This window comes from Pleurodeles waltl, chromosome 8, assembly GCF_031143425.1.
Source record: "Pleurodeles waltl isolate 20211129_DDA chromosome 8, aPleWal1.hap1.20221129, whole genome shotgun sequence".
Lineage (NCBI taxonomy): Eukaryota > Metazoa > Chordata > Amphibia > Caudata > Salamandridae > Pleurodeles > Pleurodeles waltl.
In genome coordinates, this window is record NC_090447.1 from 860,879,803 (window position 1) to 860,901,531 (window position 21,729).

The 21,729-nt window shown below is 48.2% G+C and overlaps 1 protein-coding gene across 2 annotated transcripts in view; it reads right to left on the reverse strand.

The window, feature by feature from the left end:
- Positions 1–21,729, reverse strand: part of GPC6 (glypican 6) — a 3,616,389-nt gene that overhangs the window by 2,821,682 nt on the left and 772,978 nt on the right. The gene's annotated exons all lie outside the window — the stretch shown is intronic.

Consider the following 21,729-nt stretch of genomic DNA (forward strand, 5'->3'; position numbering starts at 1 on the left):
AAGCGCAACGTGGACAAATCCAAATTTTTGGAAGAAAACAGAGGTGTTTTTTGCGAAGTGCCTACCTGTAGATTTTGGCCTCTAGCTCAGTCCGCACCTAGGGAAACCTACCAAACCTGTGCATTTCTGAAAACTAGAGACCTAGAGGAATCCAAGATGGGGTGACTTGCGGGGCTCGGAACAGGTTCTGTTACCCAGAATCCTTTGCAAACCTCAAAATTTGGCTAAAAAAACACATGTTCCTCACATTTCTGTGGCAGAAAGTTCTGGAATCTGAGAGGAGCCACAAATTTCCTTCCACCCAGCGTTCCCCCAAGTCTCCGGATAAAAATGATACCTCACTTGTGTGGGTAGGCCTAGCGCCCGCGACAGGAAACGCCCCAAAGCGCAACGTGGACACATCCAAATTTTTTGAAGAAAACAGAGGTGTTTTTTGCGAAGTGCCTACCTGTAGATTTTGGCCTCTAGCTCAGCCGGCACCTAGGGAAACCTACCAAACCTGTGCATTTCTGAAAACTAGAGACCTAGGGCAATCCAAGATGGAGTGACTTGCGGGGCTCGGAACAGGTTCTGTTACCCAGAATCCTTTGCAAACCTCAAAATTTGGCTAAAAAAACACATGTTCCTCACATTTCTGAGGCAGAAAGTTCTGGAATCTGAGAGGAGCCACAAATTTCCTTCCACCCAGCGTTCCCCCAAGTCTCCCGATAAAAATGATACCTCACTTGTGTGGGTAGGCCTAGCGCCCGCGACAGGAAACGCCCCAAAGCGCAACGTGGACACATCCAAATTTTTGGAAGAAAACAGAGGTGTTTTTTGCAAAGTGCCTACCTGTAGATTTTGGCCTCTAGCTCAGCCGGCACCTAGGGAAACCTACCAAACCTGTGCATTTCTGAAAACTAGAGACCTAGGGGAATCCAAGATGGGGTGACTTGCGGGGCTCGGACCAGGTTCTGTTACCCAGAATCCTTTGCAAACCTCAAAATTTGGCTAAAAAAACACATGTTCCTCACATTTCTGTGTCAGAAAGTTCTGGAATCTGAGAGGAGCCACAAATTTCCTTCCACCCAGCGTTCCCCCAAGTCTCCCGATAAAAATGATACGTCACTTGTGTGGGTAGGCCTAGCGCCCGCGACAGGAAACGCCCCAAAGCGCAACGTGGACACATCCAAATTTTTGGAAGAAGACAGAGGTGTTTTTTGCGAAGTGCCTACCTGTAGATTTTGGCCTCTAGCTCAGCCGGCACCTAGGGAAACCTACCAAACCTGTGCATTTCTGAAAACTAGAGACCTAGGGGAATCCAAGATGGGGTGACTTCGCGGGCTCGGACCAGGTTCTGTTACCCAGAATCCTTTGCAAACCTCAAAATTTAACAAAAAAAACACATGTTCCTCACATTTCTGTGGCAGAAAGTTCTGGAATCTGAGAGGAGCCACAAATTTCCTTCCACCCAGCGTTCCCCCAAGTCTCCCGATAAAAATTATACCTCACTTGTGTGGGTAGGCCTAGCGCCCGCGACAGGAAACGCCCCAAAGCGCAACGTGGACACACATCCAAATTTTTGGAAGAAAACAGAGGTGTTTTTTGCGAAGTGCCTACCTGTAGATTTTTGCCTCTAGCTCAGCCCGCACCTAGGGAAACCTACCAAACCTGTGCATTTCTGAAAACTAGAGACCTAGAGGAATCCAAGATGGGGTGACTTGCGGGACTCGGAACAGGTTCTGTTACCCAGAATCCTTTGCAAACCTCAAAATTTGGCTAAAAAAACACATGTTCCTCACATTTCTGTGGCAGAAAGTTCTGGAATCTGAGAGGAGCCACAAATTTCCTTCCTCCCAGCGTTCCCCCAAGTCTCCGGATAAAAATGATACCTCACTTGTGTGGGTAGGCCTAGCACCCACGACAGGAAACGCCCCAAAGCGCAACGTGGACACATCCAAATTTTTTGAAGAAAACAGAGGTGTTTTTTGCGAAGTGCCTACCTGTAGATTTTGGCCTCTAGCTCAGCCGGCACCTAGGGAAACCTACCAAACCTGTGCATTTCTGAAAACTAGTGACTTAGGGGAATCCAAGATGGAGTGACTTGCGGGGCTCGGAACAGGTTCTGTTACCCAGAATCCTTTGCAAACCTCAAAATTTGGCTAAAAAAACACATGTTCCTCACATTTCTGTGGCAGAAAGTTCTGGAATCTGAGAGGAGCCACAAATTTCCTTCCACCCAGCGTTCCCCCAAGTCTCCGGATAAAAATGATACCTCACTTGTGTGGGTAGGCCTAGCGCCCGCGACAGGAAACGCCCCAAAGCGCAACGTGGACACATCCAAATTTTTGGAAGAAAACAGAGGTGTTTTTTGCAAAGTGCCTACCTGTAGATTTTGGCCTCTAGCTCAGCCGGCACCTAGGGAAACCTACCAAACCTGTGCATTTCTGAAAACTAGAGACCTACGGGAATCCAAGATGGGGTGACTTGCGGGGCTCGGACCAGGTTCTGTTACCCAGAATCCTTTGCAAACCTCAAAATTTGGCTAAAAAAACACATGTTCCTCACATTTCTGTGTCAGAAAGTTCTGGAATCTGAGAGGAGCCACAAATTTCCTTCCACCCAGCGTTCCCCCAAGTCTCCCGATAAAAATTATACCTCACTTGTGTGGGTAGGCCTAGTGCCCGCGACAGGAAACGCCCCAAAGCGCAACGTGGACACATCCAAATTTTTGGAAGAAAACAGAGGTGTTTTTTGCGAAGTGCCTACCTGTAGATTTTGGCCTCTAGCTCAGCCCGCACCTAGGGAAACCTACCAAACCTGTGCATTTCTGAAAACTAGAGACCTAGAGGAATCCAAGATGGGGTGACTTGCGGGGCTCGGAACAGGTTCTGTTACCCAGAATCCTTTGCAAACCTCAAAATTTGGCTAAAAAAACACATGTTCCTCACATTTCTGTGGCAGAAAACTCTGGAATCTGAGAGGAGCCACAAATTTCCTTCCACCCAGCGTTCCCCCAAGTCTCCGGATAAAAATGATACCTCACTTGTGTGGGTAGGCCTAGCACCCGCGACAGGAAACGCCCCAAAGCGCAACGTGGACACATCCAAATTTTTTGAAGAAAACAGAGGTGTTTTGTGCGAAGTGCCTACCTGTAGATTTTGGCCTCTAGCTCAGCCGGCACCTAGGGAAACCTACCAAACCTGTGCATTTCTGAAAACTAGAGACTTAGGGGAATCCAAGATGGAGTGACTTGCGGGGCTCGGAACAGGTTCTGTTACCCAGAATCCTTTGCAAACCTCAAAATTTGGCTAAAAAAACACATGTTCCTCACATTTCTGTGGCAGAAAGTTCTGGAATCTGAGAGGAGCCACAAATTTCCTTCCACCCAGCGTTCCCCCAAGTCTCCGGATAAAAATGATACCTCACTTGTGTGGGTAGGCCTAGCGCCCGCGACAGGAAACGCCCCAAAGCGCAACGTGGACACATCCAAATTTTTGGAAGAAAACAGAGGTGTTTTTTGCAAAGTGCCTACCTGTAGATTTTGGCCTCTAGCTCAGCCGGCACCTAGGGAAACCTACCAAACCCATACATTTCTGAAAACTAGAGACCTAGGGGAATCCAAGATGGGGTGACTTGCGGGGCTCGGACCAGGTTCTGTTACCCAGAATCCTTTGCAAACCTCAAAATTTGGCTAAAAAAACACATGTTCCTCACATTTCTGTGGCAGAAAGTTCTGGAATCTGAGAGGAGCCACAAATTTCCTTCCACCCAGCGTTCCCCCAAGTCTCCCGATAAAAATGATACCTCACTTGTGTGGGTAGGCCTAGCTCCCGCGACAGGAAACGCCCCAAAGCGCAACGTGGACACATCCAAATTTTTGGAAGAAAACAGAGGTGTTTTTTGCGAAGTGCCTACCTGTAGATTTTGGCCTCTAGCTCAGCCGGCACCTAGGGAAACCTACCAAACCTGTGCATTTCTGAAAACTAGAGACCTAGGGGAATCCAAGATGGGGTGACTTGCGGGGCTCGGACCAGGTTCTGTTACCCAGAATCCTTTGCAAACCTCAAAATTTAACAAAAAAAACACATGTTCCTCACATTTCTGTGGCAGAAAGTTCTGGAATCTGAGAGGAGCCACAAATTTCCTTCCACCCAGCGTTCCCCCAAGTCTCCCGATAAAAATGATACCTCACTTGTGTGGGTAGGCCTAGCGCCCGCGACAGGAAACGCCCCAAAGCGCAACGTGGACACATCCAAATTTTTGGAAGAAAACAGAGGTGTTTTTTGCAAAGTGCCTACCTGTAGATTTTGGCCTCTAGCTCAGCCGGCACCTAGGGAAACCTACCAAACCCGTACATTTCTGAAAACTAGAGACCTAGGAGAATCCAAGATGGGGTGACTTGCGGGGCTCGGACCAGGTTCTGTTACCCAGAATCCTTTGCAAACCTCAAAATTTGACTAAAAAAACACATGTTCCTCACATTTCTGTGGCAGAAAGTGCTGGAATCTGAGAGGAGCCACAAATTTCTTTCCACCCAGCGTTCCCCCAAGTCTCCCGATAAAAATGATACCTCACTTGTGTGGGTAGGCCTAGCTCCCGCGACAGGAAACGCCCCAAAGCGCAACGTGGACACATCCAAATTTTTGGAAGAAAACAGAGGTGTTTTTTGCGAAGTGCCTACCTGTAGATTTTGGCCTCTAGCTCAGCCGGCACCTAGGGAAACCTACCAAACCTGTGCATTTCTGAAAACTAGAGACCTAGGGGAATCCAAGATGGGGTGACTTCGCGGGCTCGGACCAGGTTCTGTTACCCAGAATCCTTTGCAAACCTCAAAATTTAACAAAAAAAACACATGTTCCTCACATTTCTGTGGCAGAAAGTTCTGGAATCTGAGAGGAGCCACAAATTTCCTTCCACCCAGCGTTCCCCCAAGTCTCCCGATAAAAATTATACCTCACTGGTGTGGGTAGGCCTAGCGCCCGCGACAGGAAACGCCCCAAAGCGCAACGTGGACACATCCAAATTTTTGGAAGAAAACAGAGGTGTTTTTTGCGAAGTGCCTACCTGTAGATTTTGGCCTCTAGCTCAGCCCGCACCTAGGGAAACCTACCAAACCTGTGCATTTCTGAAAACTAGAGACCTAGAGGAATCCAAGATGGGGTGACTTGCGGGGCTCGGAACAGGTTCTGTTACCCAGAATACTTTGCAAACCTCAAAATTTGGCTAAAAAAACACATGTTCCTCACATTTCTGTGGCAGAAAGTTCTGGAATCTGAGAGGAGCCACAAATTTCCTTCCACCCAGCGTTCCCCCAAGTCTCCCGATAAAAATGATACCTCACTTGTGTGGGTAGGCCTAGCGCCCGCGACAGGAAAGGCCCCAAAGCGCAACGTGGACACATCCAAATTTTTGGAAGAAAACAGAGGTGTTTTTTGCAAAGTGCCTACCTGTAGAATTTGGCCTCTAGCTCAGCCGGCACCTAGGGAAACCTACCAAACCCGTACATTTCTGAAAACTAGAGACCTAGGAGAATCCAAGATGGGGTGACTTGCGGGGCTCGGACCAGGTTCTGTTACCCAGAATCCTTTGCAAACCTCAAAATTTGGCTAAAAAAACACATGTTCCTCACATTTCTGTGGCAGAAAGTGCTGGAATCTGAGAGGAGCCACAAATTTCTTTCCACCCAGCGTTCCCCCAAGTCTCCCGATAAAAATGATACCTCACTTGTGTGGGTAGGCCTAGCGCCCGCGACAGGAAACGCCCCAAAGCGCAACGTGGACACATCCAAATTTTTGGAAGAAAACAGAGGTGTGTTTTGCGAAGTGCCTACCTGTAGATTTTGGCCTCTAGCTCAGCCCGCACCTAGGGAAACCTACCAAACCTGTGCATTTCTGAAAACTAGAGACCTAGAGGAATCCAAGATGGGGTGACTTGCGGGGCTCGGAACAGGTTCTGTTACCCAGAATCCTTTGCAAACCTCAAAATTTGGCTAAAAAAACACATGTTCCTCACATTTCTGTGGCAGAAAGTTCTGGAATCTGAGAGGAGCCACAAATTTCCTTCCACCCAGCGTTCCCCCAAGTCTCCGGATAAAAATGATACCTCACTTGTGTGGGTAGGCCTAGCGCCCGCGACAGGAAACGCCCCAAAGCGCAACGTGGACACATCCAAATTTTTTGAAGAAAACAGAGGTGTTTTTTGCGAAGTGCCTACCTGTAGATTTTGGCCTCTAGCTCAGCCGGCACCTAGGGAAACCTACCAAACCTGTGCATTTCTCAAAACTAGACACTTAGGGGAATCCAAGATGGAGTGACTTGCGGGGCTCGAAACAGGTTCTGTTACCCAGAATCCTTTGCAAACCTCAAAATTTGGCTAAAAAAACACATGTTCCTCACATTTCTGTGGCAGAAAGTTCTGGAATCTGAGAGGAGCCACAAATTTCCTTCCACCCAGCGTTCCCCCAAGTCTCCGGATAAAAATGATACCTCACTTGTGTGGGTAGGCCTAGCGCCCGCGACAGGAAACGCCCCAAAGCGCAACGTGGACACATCCAAATTTTTGGAAGAAAACAGAGGTGTTTTTTGCAAAGTGCCTACCTGTAGATTTTGGCCTCTAGCTCAGCCGGCACCTAGGGAAACCTACCAAACCTGTGCATTTCTGAAAACTAGAGACCTAGGGGAATCCAAGATGGGGTGACTTGCGGGGCTCGGACCAGGTTCTGTTACCCAGAATCCTTTGCAAACCTCAAAATTTGGCTAAAAAAACACATGTTCCTCACATTTCTGAGGCAGAAAGTTCTGGAATCTGAGAGGAGCCACAAATTTCCTTCCACCCAGCGTTCCCCCAAGTCTCCCGATAAAAATGATACCTCACTTGTGTGGATAGGCCTAGCGCCCGCGACAGGAAACGCCCCAAAGCGCAACGTGGACATATCCAAATTTTTTGAAGAAAACAGAGGTGTTTTTTGCGAAGTGCCTGCCTGTAGATTTTGGCCTCTAGCTCAGCCGGCAGCTAAGGAAACCTACCAAACCTGTGCATTTCTGAAAACGAGAGACCTAGGGGAATCCAAGATGGGGTGACTTGCGGGGCTCGGACCAGGTTCTGTTACCCAGAATCCTTTGCAAACCTCAAAATTAGGCTAAAAAAACACATGTTCCTCACATTTCTGTGTCAGAAAGTTCTGGAATCTGAGAGGAGCCACAAATTTCCTTCCACCCAGCGTTCCCCCAAGTCTCCCGATAAAAATGATACCTCACTTGTGTGGGTAGGCCTAGCGCCCGCGACAGGAAAAGCCCCAAAGCGCAACGTGGACACATCCAAATTTTTGGAAGAAGACAGAGGTGTTTTTTACAAAGTGCCTACCTGTAGATTTTGGCCTCTAGCTCAGCCGGCACCTAGGGAAACCTACCAAACCTGTGCATTTCTGAAAACTAGAGACCTAGGGGAATCCAAGATGGGGTGACTTTGCGGGCTCGGACCAGGTTCTGTTACCCAGAATCCTTTGCAAACCTCAAAATTTAACAAAAAAAACACATGTTCCTCACATTTCTGTGGCAGAAAGTTCTGGAATCTGAGAGGAGCCACAAATTTCCTTCCACCCAGCGTTCCCCCAAGTCTCCCGATAAAAATTATACCTCACTTGTGTGGGTAGGCCTAGCGCCCGCGACAGGAAACGCCCCAAAGCGCAACGTGGACACATCCAAATTTTTGGAAGAAAACAGAGGTGTTTTTTGCGAAGTGCCTACCTGTAGATTTTGGCCTCTAGCTCAGTCCGCACCTAGGGAAACCTACCAAACCTGTGCATTTCTGAAAACTAGAGACCTAGAGGAATCCAAGATGGGGTGACTTGCAGGGCTCGGAACAGGTTCTGTTACCCAGAATCCTTTGCAAACCTCAAAATTTGGCTAAAAAAACACATGTTCCTCACATTTCTGTGGCAGAAAGTTCTGGAATCTGAGAGGAGCCACAAATTTCCTTCCACCCAGCGTTCCCCCAAGTCTCCGGATAAAAATGATACCTCACTTGTGTGGGTAGGCCTAGCGCCCGCGACAGGAAACGCCCCAAAGCGCAACGTGGACACATCCAAATTTTTTGAAGAAAACAGAGGTGTTTTTTGCGAAGTGCCTACCTGTAGATTTTGGCCTCTAGCTCAGCCGGCACCTAGGGAAACCTACCAAACCTGTGCATTTCTGAAAACTAGAGACCTAGGGCAATCCAAGATGGAGTGACTTGCGGGGCTCGGAACAGGTTCTGTTACCCAGAATCCTTTGCAAACCTCAAAATTTGGCTAAAAAAACACATGTTCCTCACATTTCTGAGGCAGAAAGTTCTGGAATCTGAGAGGAGCCACAAATTTCCTTCCACCCAGCGTTCCCCCAAGTCTCCCGATAAAAATGATACCTCACTTGTGTGGGTAGGCCTAGCGCCCGCGACAGGAAACGCCCCAAAGCGCAACGTGGACACATCCAAATTTTTGGAAGAAAACAGAGGTGTTTTTTGCAAAGTGCCTACCTGTAGATTTTGGCCTCTAGCTCAGCCGGCACCTAGGGAAACCTACCAAACCTGTGCATTTCTCAAAACTAGAGACTTAGGGGAATCCAAGATGGAGTGACTTGCGGGGCTCGAAACAGGTTCTGTTACCCAGAATCCTTTGCAAACCTCAAAATTTGGCTAAAAAAACACATGTTCCTCACATTTCTGTGGCAGAAAGTTCTGGAATCTGAGAGGAGCCACAAATTTCCTTCCACCCAGCGTTCCCCCAAGTCTCCGGATAAAAATGATACCTCACTTGTGTGGGTAGGCCTAGCGCCCGCGACAGGAAACGCCCCAAAGCGCAACGTGGACACATCCAAATTTTTGGAAGAAAACAGAGGTGTTTTTTGCAAAGTGCCTACCTGTAGATTTTGGCCTCTAGCTCAGCCGGCACCTAGGGAAACCTACCAAACCTGTGCATTTCTGAAAACTAGAGACCTAGGGGAATCCAAGATGGGGTGACTTGCGGGGCTCGGACCAGGTTCTGTTACCCAGAATCCTTTGCAAACCTCAAAATTTGGCTAAAAAAACACATGTTCCTCACATTTCTGAGGCAGAAAGTTCTGGAATCTGAGAGGAGCCACAAATTTCCTTCCACCCAGCGTTCCCCCAAGTCTCCCGATAAAAATGATACCTCACTTGTGTGGATAGGCCTAGCGCCCGCGACAGGAAACGCCCCAAAGCGCAACGTGGACATATCCAAATTTTTTGAAGAAAACAGAGGTGTTTTTTGCGAAGTACCTGCCTGTAGATTTTGGCCTCTAGCTCAGCCGGCAGCTAAGGAAACCTACCAAACCTGTGCATTTCTGAAAACGAGAGACCTAGGGGAATCCAAGATGGGGTGACTTGCGGGGCTCGGACCAGGTTCTGTTACCCAGAATCCTTTGCAAACCTCAAAATTAGGCTAAAAAAACACATGTTCCTCACATTTCTGTGTCAGAAAGTTCTGGAATCTGAGAGGAGCCACAAATTTCCTTCCACCCAGCGTTCCCCCAAGTCTCCCGATAAAAATGATACCTCACTTGTGTGGGTAGGCCTAGCGCCCGCGACAGGAAAAGCCCCAAAGCGCAACGTGGACACATCCAAATTTTTGGAAGAAGACAGAGGTGTTTTTTACAAAGTGCCTACCTGTAGATTTTGGCCTCTAGCTCAGCCGGCACCTAGGGAAACCTACCAAACCTGTGCATTTCTGAAAACTAGAGACCTAGGGGAATCCAAGATGGGGTGACTTCGCGGGCTCGGACCAGGTTCTGTTACCCAGAATCCTTTGCAAACCTCAAAATTTAACAAAAAAAACACATGTTCCTCACATTTCTGTGGCAGAAAGTTCTGGAATCTGAGAGGAGCCACAAATTTCCTTCCACCCAGCGTTCCCCCAAGTCTCCCGATAAAAATTATACCTCACTTGTGTGGGTAGGCCTAGCGCCCGCGACAGGAAACGCCCCAAAGCGCAACGTGGACACATCCAAATTTTTGGAAGAAAACAGAGGTGTTTTTTGCGAAGTGCCTACCTGTAGATTTTGGCCTCTAGCTCAGTCCGCACCTAGGGAAACCTACCAAACCTGTGCATTTCTGAAAACTAGAGACCTAGAGGAATCCAAGATGGGGTGACTTGCGGGGCTCGGAACAGGTTCTGTTACCCAGAATCCTTTGCAAACCTCAAAATTTGGCTAAAAAAACACATGTTCCTCACATTTCTGTGGCAGAAAGTTCTGGAATCTGAGAGGAGCCACAAATTTCCTTCCACCCAGCGTTCCCCCAAGTCTCCGGATAAAAATGATACCTCACTTGTGTGGGTAGGCCTAGCGCCCGCGACAGGAAACGCCCCAAAGCGCAACGTGGACACATCCAAATTTTTTGAAGAAAACAGAGGTGTTTTTTGCGAAGTGCCTACCTGTAGATTTTGGCCTCTAGCTCAGCCGGCACCTAGGGAAACCTACCAAACCTGTGCATTTCTGAAAACTAGAGACCTAGGGCAATCCAAGATGGAGTGACTTGCGGGGCTCGGAACAGGTTCTGTTACCCAGAATCCTTTGCAAACCTCAAAATTTGGCTAAAAAAACACATGTTCCTCACATTTCTGAGGCAGAAAGTTCTGGAATCTGAGAGGAGCCACAAATTTCCTTCCACCCAGCGTTCCCCCAAGTCTCCCGATAAAAATGATACCTCACTTGTGTGGGTAGGCCTAACGCCCGCGACAGGAAACGCCCCAAAGCGCAACGTGGACACATCCAAATTTTTGGAAGAAAACAGAGGTGTTTTTTGCAAAGTGCCTACCTGTAGATTTTGGCCTCTAGCTCAGCCGGCACCTAGGGAAACCTACCAAACCTGTGCATTTCTGAAAACTAGAGACCTAGAGGAATCCAAGATGGGGTGACTTGCGGGGCTCGGAACAGGTTCTGTTACCCAGAATCCTTTGCAAACCTCAAAATTTGGCTAAAAAAACACATGTTCCTCACATTTCTGTGGCAGAAAGTTCTGGAATCTGAGAGGAGCCACAAATTTCCTTCCACCCAGCGTTCCCCCAAGTCTCCGGATAAAAATGATACCTCACTTGTGTGGGTAGGCCTAGCGCCCGCGAAAGGAAACGCCCCAAAGCGCAACGTGGACACATCCAAATTTTTTGAAGAAAACAGAGGTGTTTTTTGCGAAGTGCCTACCTGTAGATTTTGGCCTCTAGGTCAGCCGGCACCTAGGGAAACCTACCAAACCTGTGCATTTCTGAAAACTAGAGACTTAGGGGAATCCAAGATGGAGTGACTTGCGGGGCTCGGAACAGGTTCTGTTACCCAGAATCCTTTGCAAACCTCAAAATTTGGCTAAAAAAACACATGTTCCTCACATTTCTGTGGCAGAAAGTTCTGGAATCTGAGAGGAGCCACAAATTTCCTTCCACCCAGCGTTCCCCCAAGTCTCCGGATAAAAATGATACCTCACTTGTGTGGGCAGGCCTAGCGCCCGCGACAGGAGACGCCCCAAAGCGCAACGTGGACACATCCAAATTTTTGGAAGAAAACAGAGGTGTGTTTTGCAAAGTGCCTACCTGTAGATTTTGGCCTCTAGCTCAGCCGGCACCTAGGGAAACCTACCAAACCTGTGCATTTCTGAAAACTAGAGACTTAGGGGAATCCAAGATGGAGTGACTTGCGGGGCTCGGAACAGGTTCTGTTACCCAGAATCCTTTGCGAACCTCAAAATTTGGCTAAAAAAACACATGTTCCTCACATTTCTGTGGCAGAAAGTTCTGGAATCTGAGAGTAGCCGCGAATTTCCTTCCACCCAGCGTTCCCCCAAGTCTCCCGATAAAAATGATACCTCACTTGTGTGGGTAGGCCTAGCGCCCGCGACAGGAAAGGCCCCAAAGCGCAACGTGGACACATCCAAATTTTTGGAAGAAAACAGAGGTGTTTTTTGCAAAGTGCCTACCTGTAGATTTTGGCCTCTAGCTCAGCCGGCACCTAGGGAAACCTACCAAACCCGTACATTTCTGAAAACTAGAGACGTAGGAGAATCCAAGATGGGGTGACTTGCGGGGCTCGGACCAGGTTCTGTTACCCAGAATCCTTTGCAAACCTCAAAATTTGGCTAAAAAAACACATGTTCCTCACATTTCTGTGGCAGAAAGTGCTGGAATCTGAGAGGAGCCACAAATTTCTTTCCACCCAGCGTTCCCCCAAGTCTCCAGATAAAAATGATACCTCACTTGTGTGGGTAGGCCTAGCTCCCGCGACAGGAAACGCCCCAAAGCGCAACGTGGACACATCCAAATTTTTGGAAGAAAACAGAGGTGTTTTTTGCGAAGTGCCTACCTGTAGATTTTTTCCTCTAGCTCAGCCGGCACCTAGGGAAACCTACCAAACCTGTGCATTTCTGAAAACTAGAGACCTAGGGGAATCCAAGATGGGGTGACTTCGCGGGCTCGGACCAGGTTCTGTTACCCAGAATCATTTGCAAACCTCAAAATTTAACAAAAAAAACACATGTTCCTCACATTTCTGTGGCAGAAAGTTCTGGAATCTGAGAGGAGCCACAAATTTCCTTCCACCCAGCGTTCCCCCAAGTCTCCAGATAAAAATTATACCTCACTTGTGTGGGTAGGCCTAGCGCCCGCGACAGGAAACGCCCCAAAGCGCAACGTGGACACATCCAAATTTTTGGAAGAAAACAGAGGTGTTTTTTGCGAAGTGCCTACCTGTAGATTTTGGCCTCTAGCTCAGCCGGCACCTAGGGAAACCTACCAAACCTGTGCATTTCTGAAAACTAGAGACCTAGGGGAATCCAAGATGGGGTGACTTCGCGGGCTCGGACCAGGTTCTGTTACCCAGAATCCTTTGCAAACCTCAAAATTTAACAAAAAAAACACATGTTCCTCACATTTCTGTGGCAGAAAGTTCTGGAATCTGAGAGGAGCCACAAATTTCCTTCCACCCAGCGTTCCCCCAAGTCTCCCGATAAAAATTATACCTCACTTGTGTGGGTAGGCCTAGCGCCCGCGACAGGAAACGCCCCAAAGCGCAACGTGGACACATCCAAATTTTTGGAAGAAAACAGAGGTGTTTTTTGCGAAGTGCCTACCTGTAGATTTTGGCCTCTAGCTCAGCCCGCACCTAGGGAAACCTACCAAACCTGTGCATTTCTGAAAACTAGAGACCTAGAGGAATCCAAGATGGGGTGACTTGCGGGGCTCGGAACAGGTTCTGTTACCCAGAATCCTTTGCAAACATCAAAATTTGGCTAAAAAAACACATGTTCCTCACATTTCTGTGGCAGAAAGTTCTGGAATCTGAGAGTAGCCACAAATTTCCTTCCACCCAGCGTTCCCCCAAGTCTCCCGATAAAAATGATACCTCACTTGTGTGGGTAGGCCTAGCGCCCGCGACAGGAAAGGCCCCAAAGCGCAACGTGGACACATCCAAATTTTTTGAAGAAAACAGAGGTGTTTTTTGCAAAGTGCCTACCTGTAGATTTTGGCCTCTAGCTCAGCCGGCACCTAGGGAAACCTACCAAACCCGTACATTTCTGAAAACTAGAGACCTAGGAGAATCCAAGATGGGGTGACTTGCGGGGCTCGGACCAGGTTCTGTTACCCAGAATCCTTTGCAAACCTCAAAATTTGGCTAAAAAAACACATGTTCCTCACATTTCTGTGGCAGAAAGTGCTGGAATCTGAGAGGAGCCACAAATTTCTTTCCACCCAGCGTTCCCCCAAGTCTCCCGATAAAAATGATACCTCACTTGTGTGGGTAGGCCTAGCTCCCGCGACAGGAAACGCCCCAAAGCGCAACGTGGACACATCCAAATTTTTGGATGAAAACAGAGGTGTTTTTTGCGAAGTGCCTACCTGTAGATTTTGGCCTCTAGCTCAGCCGGCAGCTAAGGAAACCTACCAAACCTGTGCATTTCTGAAAACGAGAGACCTAGGGGAATCCAAGATGGGGTGACTTGCGGGGCTCGGACCAGGTTCTGTTACCCAGAATCCTTTGCAAACCTCAAAATTTGGCTAAAAAAACACATGTTCCTCACATTTCTGTGGCAGAAAGTTCTGGAATCTGAGAGGAGCCACAAATTTCCTTCCACCCAGCGTTCCCCCAAGTCTCCGGATAAAAATGATACCTCACTTGTGTGGGTAGGCCTAGCGCCCGCGACAGGAAACGCCCCAAAGCGCAACGTGGACACATCCAATTTTTTTGAAGAAAACAGAGGTGTTTTTTGCGAAGTGCCTACCTGTAGATTTTGGCCTCTAGCTCAGCCGGCACCTAGGGAAACCTACCAAACCTGTGCATTTCTGAAAACTAGAGACTTAGTGGAATCCAAGATGGAGTGACTTGCGGGGCTCGGAACAGGTTCTGTTACCCAGAATCCTTTGCAAACCTCAAAATTTGGCTAAAAAAACACATGTTCCTCACATTTCTGTGGCAGAAAGTTCTGGAATCTGAGAGGAGCCACAAATTTCCTTCCACCCAACGTTCCCCCAAGTCTCCCGATAAAAATGATACCTCACTTGTGTGGATAGGCCTAGCGCCCGCGACAGGAAACGCCCCAAAGCGCAACGTGGACACATCCAAATTTTTGGAAGAAAACAGAGGTGTTTTTTGCGAAGTGCCTACCTGTAGATTTTGGCCTCTAGCTCAGCCGGCAGCTAAGGAAACCTACCAAACCTGTGCATTTCTGAAAACGAGAGACCTAGGGGAATCCAAGATGGGGTGACTTGCGGGGCTCGGACCAGGTTCTGTTACCCAGAATCCTTTGCAAACCTCAAAATTTGGCTAAAAAAACACATGTTCCTCACATTTCTGTGTCAGAAAGTTCTGGAATCTGAGAGGAGCCACAAATTTCCTTCCACCCAGCGTTCCCCCAAGTCTCCCGATAAAAATGATACCTCACTTGTGTGGGTAGGCCTAGCGCCCGCGACAGGAAACGCCCCAAAGCGCAACGTGGACACATCCAAATTTTTGGAAAAAGACAGAGGTGTTTTTTGCAAAGTGCCTACCTGTAGATTTTGGCCTCTAGCTCAGCCCTCAGCCCGCACCTAGGGAAACCTACCAAACCTGTGCATTTCTGAAAACTAGAGACCTAGGGGAATCCAAGATGGGGTGACTTCGCGGGCTCGGACCAGGTTCTGTTACCCAGAATCCTTTGCAAACCTCAAAATTTAACAAAAAAAACACATGTTCCTCACATTTCTGTGGCAGAAAGTTCTGGAATCTAAGAGGAGCCACAAATTTCCTTCCACCCAGCGTTCCCCCAAGTCTCCCGATAAAAATTATACCTCACTTGTGTGGGTAGGCCTAGCGCCCGCGACAGGAAACGCCCCAAAGCGCAACGTGGACACATCCAAATTTTTGGAAGAAAACAGAGGTGTTTTTTGCGAAGTGCCTACCTGTAGATTTTGGCCTCTAGCTCAGCCCGCACCTAGGGAAACCTACCAAACCTGTGCATTTCTGAAAACTAGAGACCTAGAGGAATCCAAGATGCGGTGACTTGCGGGGCTCGGAACAGGTTCTGTTACCCAGAATCCTTTGCAAACCTCAAAATTTGGCTAAAAAAACACATGTTCCTCACATTTCTGTGGCAGAAAGTTCTGGAATCTGAGAGGAGCCACAAATTTCCTTCCACCCAGCGTTCCCCCAAGTCTCCGGATAAAAATGATACCTCACTTGTGTGGGTAGGCCTAGCGCCCGCGACAGGAAACGCCCCAAAGCGCAACGTGGACACATCAAAATTTTTTGAAGAAAACAGAGGTGTTTTTTGCGAAGTGCCTACCTGTAGATTTTGGCCTCTAGCTCAGCCGGCACCTAGGGAAACCTACCAAACCTGTGCATTTCTGAAAACTAGAGACTTAGGGGAATCCAAGATGGAGTGACTTGCGGGGCTCGGAACAGGTTCTGTTACCCAGAATCCTTTGCAAACCTCAAAATTTGGCTAAAAAAACACATGTTCCTCACATTTCTGTGGCAGAAAGTTCTGGAATCTGAGAGGAGCCACAAATTTCCTTCCACCCAGCGTTCCCCCAAGTCTCCGGATAAAAATGATACCTCACTTGTGTGGGTAGGCCTAGCGCCCGCGACAGGAAACGCCCCAAAGCGCAACGTGGACACATCCAATTTTTTTGAAGAAAACAGAGGTGTTTTTTGCGAAGTGCCTACCTGTAGATTTTGGCCTCTAGCTCAGCCGGCACCTAGGGAAACACACCAAACCTGTGCATTTCTGAAAACTAGAGACTTAGGGGAATCCAAGATGGAGTGACTTCGCGGGCTCGGACCAGGTTCTGTTACCCAGAATCCTTTGCAAACCTCAAAATTTAACAAAAAAAACACATGTTCCTCACATTTCTGTGGCAGAAAGTTCTGGAATCTGAGAGGAGCCACAAATTTCCTTCCACCCAGCGTTCCCCCAAGTCTCCCGATAAAAATGATACCTCACTTGTGTGGGTAGGCCTAGCGCCCGCGACAGGAAACGCCCCAAAGCGCAACGTGGACACATCCAAATTTTTGGAAGAAAACAGAGGTGTTTTTTGCGAAGTGCCTACCTGTAGATTTTGGCCTCTAGCTCAGCCCGCACCTAGGGAAACCTACCAAACCTGTGCATTTCTGAAAACTAGAGACCTAGAGGAATCCAAGATGGGGTGACTTGCGGGGCTCGGAACAGGTTCTGTTACCCAGAATCCTTTGCAAACCTCAAAATTTGGCTAAAAAAACACATGTTCCTCACATTTCTGTGGCAGAAAGTTCTGGAATCTGAGAGGAGCCACAAATTTCCTTCCACCCAGCGTTCCCCCAAGTCTCCGGATAAAAATGATACCTCACTTGTGTGGGTAGGCCTAGCACCCGCGACAGGAAACGCCCAAAAGCGCAACGTGGACACATCCAAATTTTTTGAAGAGAACAGAGGTGTTTTTTGCGAAGTGCCTACCTGTAGATTTTGGCCTCTAGCTCAGCTGGCACCTAGGGAAACCTACCAAACCTGTGCATTTCTGAAAACTAGAGACTTAGGGGAATCCAAGATGGAGTGACTTGCGGGGCTCGGAACAGGTTCTGTTACCCAGAATCCTTTGCAAACCTCAAAATTTGGCTAAAAAAACACATGTTCCTCACATTTCTGAGGCAGAAAGTTCTGGAATCTGAGAGGAGCCACAAATTTCCTTCCACCCAGCGTTCCCCCAAGTCTCCGGATAAAAATGATACCTCACTTGTGTGGGTAGGCCTAGCGCCCGCGACAGGAAACGCCCCAAAGCGCAACGTGGACACATCCAAATTTTTGGAAGAAAACAGAGGTGTTTTTTGCAAAGTGCCTACCTGTAGATTTTGGCCTCTAGCTCAGCCGGCAGCTAAGGAAACCTACCAAACCTGTGCATTTCTGAAAACGAGAGACCTAGGGGAATCCAAGATGGGGGTGACTTGCGGGGCTCGGACCAGGTTCTGTTACCCAGAATCCTTTGCAAACCTCAAAATTTGGCTAAAAAAACACATGTTCCTCACATTTCTGTGTCAGACAGTTCTGGAATCTGAGAGGAGCCACAAATTTCCTTCCACCCAGCGTTCCCCCAAGTCTCCCGATAAAAATGATACCTCACTTGTGTGGGTAGGCCTAGCGCCCGCGACAGGAAACGCCCCAAAGCGCAACGTGGACACATCCAAATTTTTGGAAGAAGACAGAGGTGTTTTTTGCAAAGTGCCTACCTGTAGATTTTGGCCTCTAGCTCAGCCGGCAGCTAAGGAAACCTACCAAACCTGTGCATTTCTGAAAACGAGAGACCTAGGGGAATCCAAGATGGGGTGACTTGCGGGGCTCGGACCAGGTTCTGTTACCCAGAATCCTTTGCAAACCTCAAAATTTGGCTAAAAAAACACATGTTCCTCACATTTCTGTGTCAGAAAGTTCTGGAATCTGAGAGGAGCCACAAATTTCCTTCCACCCAGCGTTCCCCCAAGTCTCCCGATAAAAATGATACCTCACTTGTGTGGGTAGGCCTAGCGCCCGCGACAGGAAAGGCCCCAAAGCGCAACGTGGACACATCCAAATTTTTGGAAGAAAACAGAGGTGTTTTTTGCAAAGTGCCTACCTGTAGATTTTGGCCTCTAGCTCAGCCGGCACCTAGGGAAACCTACCAAACCCGTACATTTCTGAAAACTAGAGACCTAGGAGAATCCAAGATGGGGTGACTTGCGGGGCTCGGACCAGGTTCTGTTACCCAGAATCCTTTGCAAACCTCAAAATTTGGCTAAAAAAACACATGTTCCTCACATTTCTGTGGCAGAAAGTGCTGGAATCTGAGAGGAGCCACAAATTTCTTTCCACCCAGCGTTCCCTTAAGTCTCCCGATAAAAATGATACCTCACTTGTGTGGGTAGGCCTAGCTCCCGCGACAGGAAACGCCCCAAAGCGCAACGTGGACACATCCAAATTTTTGGATGAAAACAGAGGTGTTTTTTGCGAAGTGCCTACCTGTAGATTTTGGCCTCTAGCTCAGCCGGCAGCTAAGGAAACCTACCAAACCTGTGCATTTCTGAAAACGAGAGACCTAGGGGAATCCAAGATGGGGTGACTTGCGGGGCTCGGACCAGGTTCTGTTACCCAGAATCCTTTGCAAACCTCAAAATTTGGCTAAAAAAACACATGTTCCTCACATTTCTGTGGCAGAAAGTTCTGGAATCTGAGAGGAGCCACAAATTTCCTTCCACCCAGCGTTCCCCCAAGTCTCCGGATAAAAATGATACCTCACTTGTGTGGGTAGGCCTAGCGCCCGCGACAGGAAACGCCCCAAAGCGCAACGTGGACACATCCAATTTTTTTGAAGAAAACAGAGGTGTTTTTTGCGAAGTGCCTACCTGTAGATTTTGGCCTCTAGCTCAGCCGGCACCTAGGGAAACCTACCAAACCTGTGCATTTCTGAAAACTAGAGACTTAGTGGAATCCAAGATGGAGTGACTTGCGGGGCTCGGAACAGGTTCTGTTACCCAGAATCCTTTGCAAACCTCAAAATTTGGCTAAAAAAACACATGTTCCTCACATTTCTGTGGCAGAAAGTTCTGGAATCTGAAAGGAGCCACAAATTTCCTTCCACCCAACGTTCCCCCAAGTCTCCCGATAAAAATGATACCTCACTTGTGTGGATAGGCCTAGCGCCCGCGACAGGAAACGCCCCAAAGCGCAACGTGGACACATCCAAATTTGTGGAAGAAAACAGAGGTGTTTTTTGCGAAGTGCCTACCTGTAGATTTTGGCCTCTAGCTCAGCCGGCAGCTAAGGAAACCTACCAAACCTGTGCATTTCTGAAAACGAGAGACCTAGGGGAATCCAAGATGGGGTGACTTGCGGGGCTCGGACCAGGTTCTGTTACCCAGAATCCTTTGCAAACCTCAAAATTTGGCTAAAAAAACACATGTTCCTCACATTTCTGTGTCAGAAAGTTCTGGAATCTGAGAGGAGCCACAAATTTCCTTCCACCCAGCGTTCCCCCAAGTCTCCCGATAAAAATGATACCTCACTTGTGTGGGTAGGCCTAGCGCCCGCGACAGGAAACGCCCCAAAGCGCAACGTGGACACATCCAAATTTTTGGAAGAAGACAGAGGTGTTTTTTGCAAAGTGCCTACCTGTAGATTTTGGCCTCTAGCTCAGCCCTCAGCCCGCACCTAGGGAAACCTACCAAACCTGTGCATTTCTGAAAACTAGAGACCTAGGGGAATCCAAGATGGGGTGACTTCGCGGGCTCGGACCAGGTTCTGTTACCCAGAATCCTTTGCAAACCTCAAAATTTAACAAAAAAAACACATGTTCCTCACATTTCTGTGGCAGAAAGTTCTGGAATCTAAGAGGAGCCACAAATTTCCTTCCACCCAGCGTTCCCCCAAGTCTCCCGATAAAAATTATACCTCACTTGTGTGGGTAGGCCTAGCGCCCGCGACAGGAAACGCCCCAAAGCGCAACGTGGACACATCCAAATTTTTGGAAGAAAACAGAGGTGTTTTTTGCAAAGTGCCTACCTGTAGATTTTGGCCTCTAGCTCAGCCCGCACCTAGGGAAACCTACCAAACCTGTGCATTTCTGAAAACTAGAGACCTAGAGGAATCCAAGATGGGGTGACTTGCGGGGCTCGGACCAGGTTCTGTTACCCAGAATCCTTTGCAAACCTCAAAATTTGGCTAAAAAAACACATGTTCCTCACATTTCTGTGGCAGAAAGTTCTGGAATCTGAGAGGAGCCACAAATTTCCTTCCACCCAGCGTTCCCCCAAGTCTCCCGATAAAAATGATACCTCACTTGTGTGGATAGGCCTAGCGCCCGCGACAGGAAACGCCCCAAAGCGCAACGTGGACACATCCAAATTTGTGGAAGAAAACAGAGGTGTTTTTTGCGAAGTGCCTACCTGTAGATTTTGGCCTCTAGCTCAGCCGGCAGCTAAGGAAAGCTACCAAACCTGTGCATTTCTGAAAACGAGAGACCTAGGGGAATCCAAGATGGGGTGACTTGCGGGGCTCGGACCAGGTTCTGTTACCCAGAATCCTTTGCAAACCTCAAAATTTGGCTAAAAAAACACATGTTCCTCACATTTCTGTGTCAGAAAGTTCTGGAATCTGAGAGGAGCCACAAATTTCCTTCCACCCAGCGTTCCCCCAAGTCTCCCGATAAAAATGATACCTCACTTGTGTGGGTAGGCCTAGCGCCCGCGACAGGAAACGCCCCAAAGCACAACGTGGACACATCCAAATTTTTGGAAGAAGACAGAGGTGTTTTTTGCAAAGTGCCTACCTGTAGATTTTGGCCTCTAGCTCAGCCGGCACCTAGGGAAACCCACCAAACCTGTGCATTTCTGAAAACTAGAGACCTAGGGGAATCCAAGATGGGGTGACTTCGCGGGCTCGGACCAGGTTCTGTTACCCAGAATCCTTTGCAAACCTCAAAATTTAACAAAAAAAACACATGTTCCTCACATTTCTGTGGCAGAAAGTTCTGGAATCTGAGAGGAGCCACAAATTTCCTTCCACCCAGCGTTCCCCCAAGTCTCCGGATAAAAACTATACCTCACTTGTGTGGGTAGGCCTAGCGCCCGCGACAGGAAACGCCCCAAAGCGCAACGTGGACACATCCAAATTTTGGGAAGAAAACAGAGGTGTTTTTTGCAAAGTGCCTACCTGTAGATTTTGGCCTCTAGCTCAGCCGGCACCTAGGGAAACCTACCAAACCCGTACATTTCTGAAAACTAGAGACCTAGGAGAATCCAAGATGGGGTGACTTGCGGGGCTCGGACAAGGTTCTGTTACCCAGAATCCTTTGCAAACCTCAAAATTTGGCTAAAAAAACACATGTTCCTCACATTTCTGTGGCAGAAAGTGCTGGAATCTGAGAGGAGCCACAAATTTCTTTCCACCCATCGTTCCCCCAAGTCTCCCGATAAAAATGATACCTCACTTGTGTGGGTAGGCCTAGCTCCCGCGACAGGAAACGCCCCAAAGCGCAACGTGGACACATCCAAATTTTTGGAAGAAAACAGAGGTGTTTTTTGCGAAGTGCCTACCTGTAGATTTTGGCCTCTAGCTCAGCCGGCACCTAGGGAAACCTACCAAACCTGTGCATTTCTGAAAACTAGAGACCTAGGGGAATCCAAGATGGGGTGACTTCGCGGGCTCGGACCAGGTTCTGTTACCCAGAATCCTTTGCAAACCTCAAAATTTGGCTAAAAAAACACATGTTCCTCACATTTCTGAGGCAGAAAG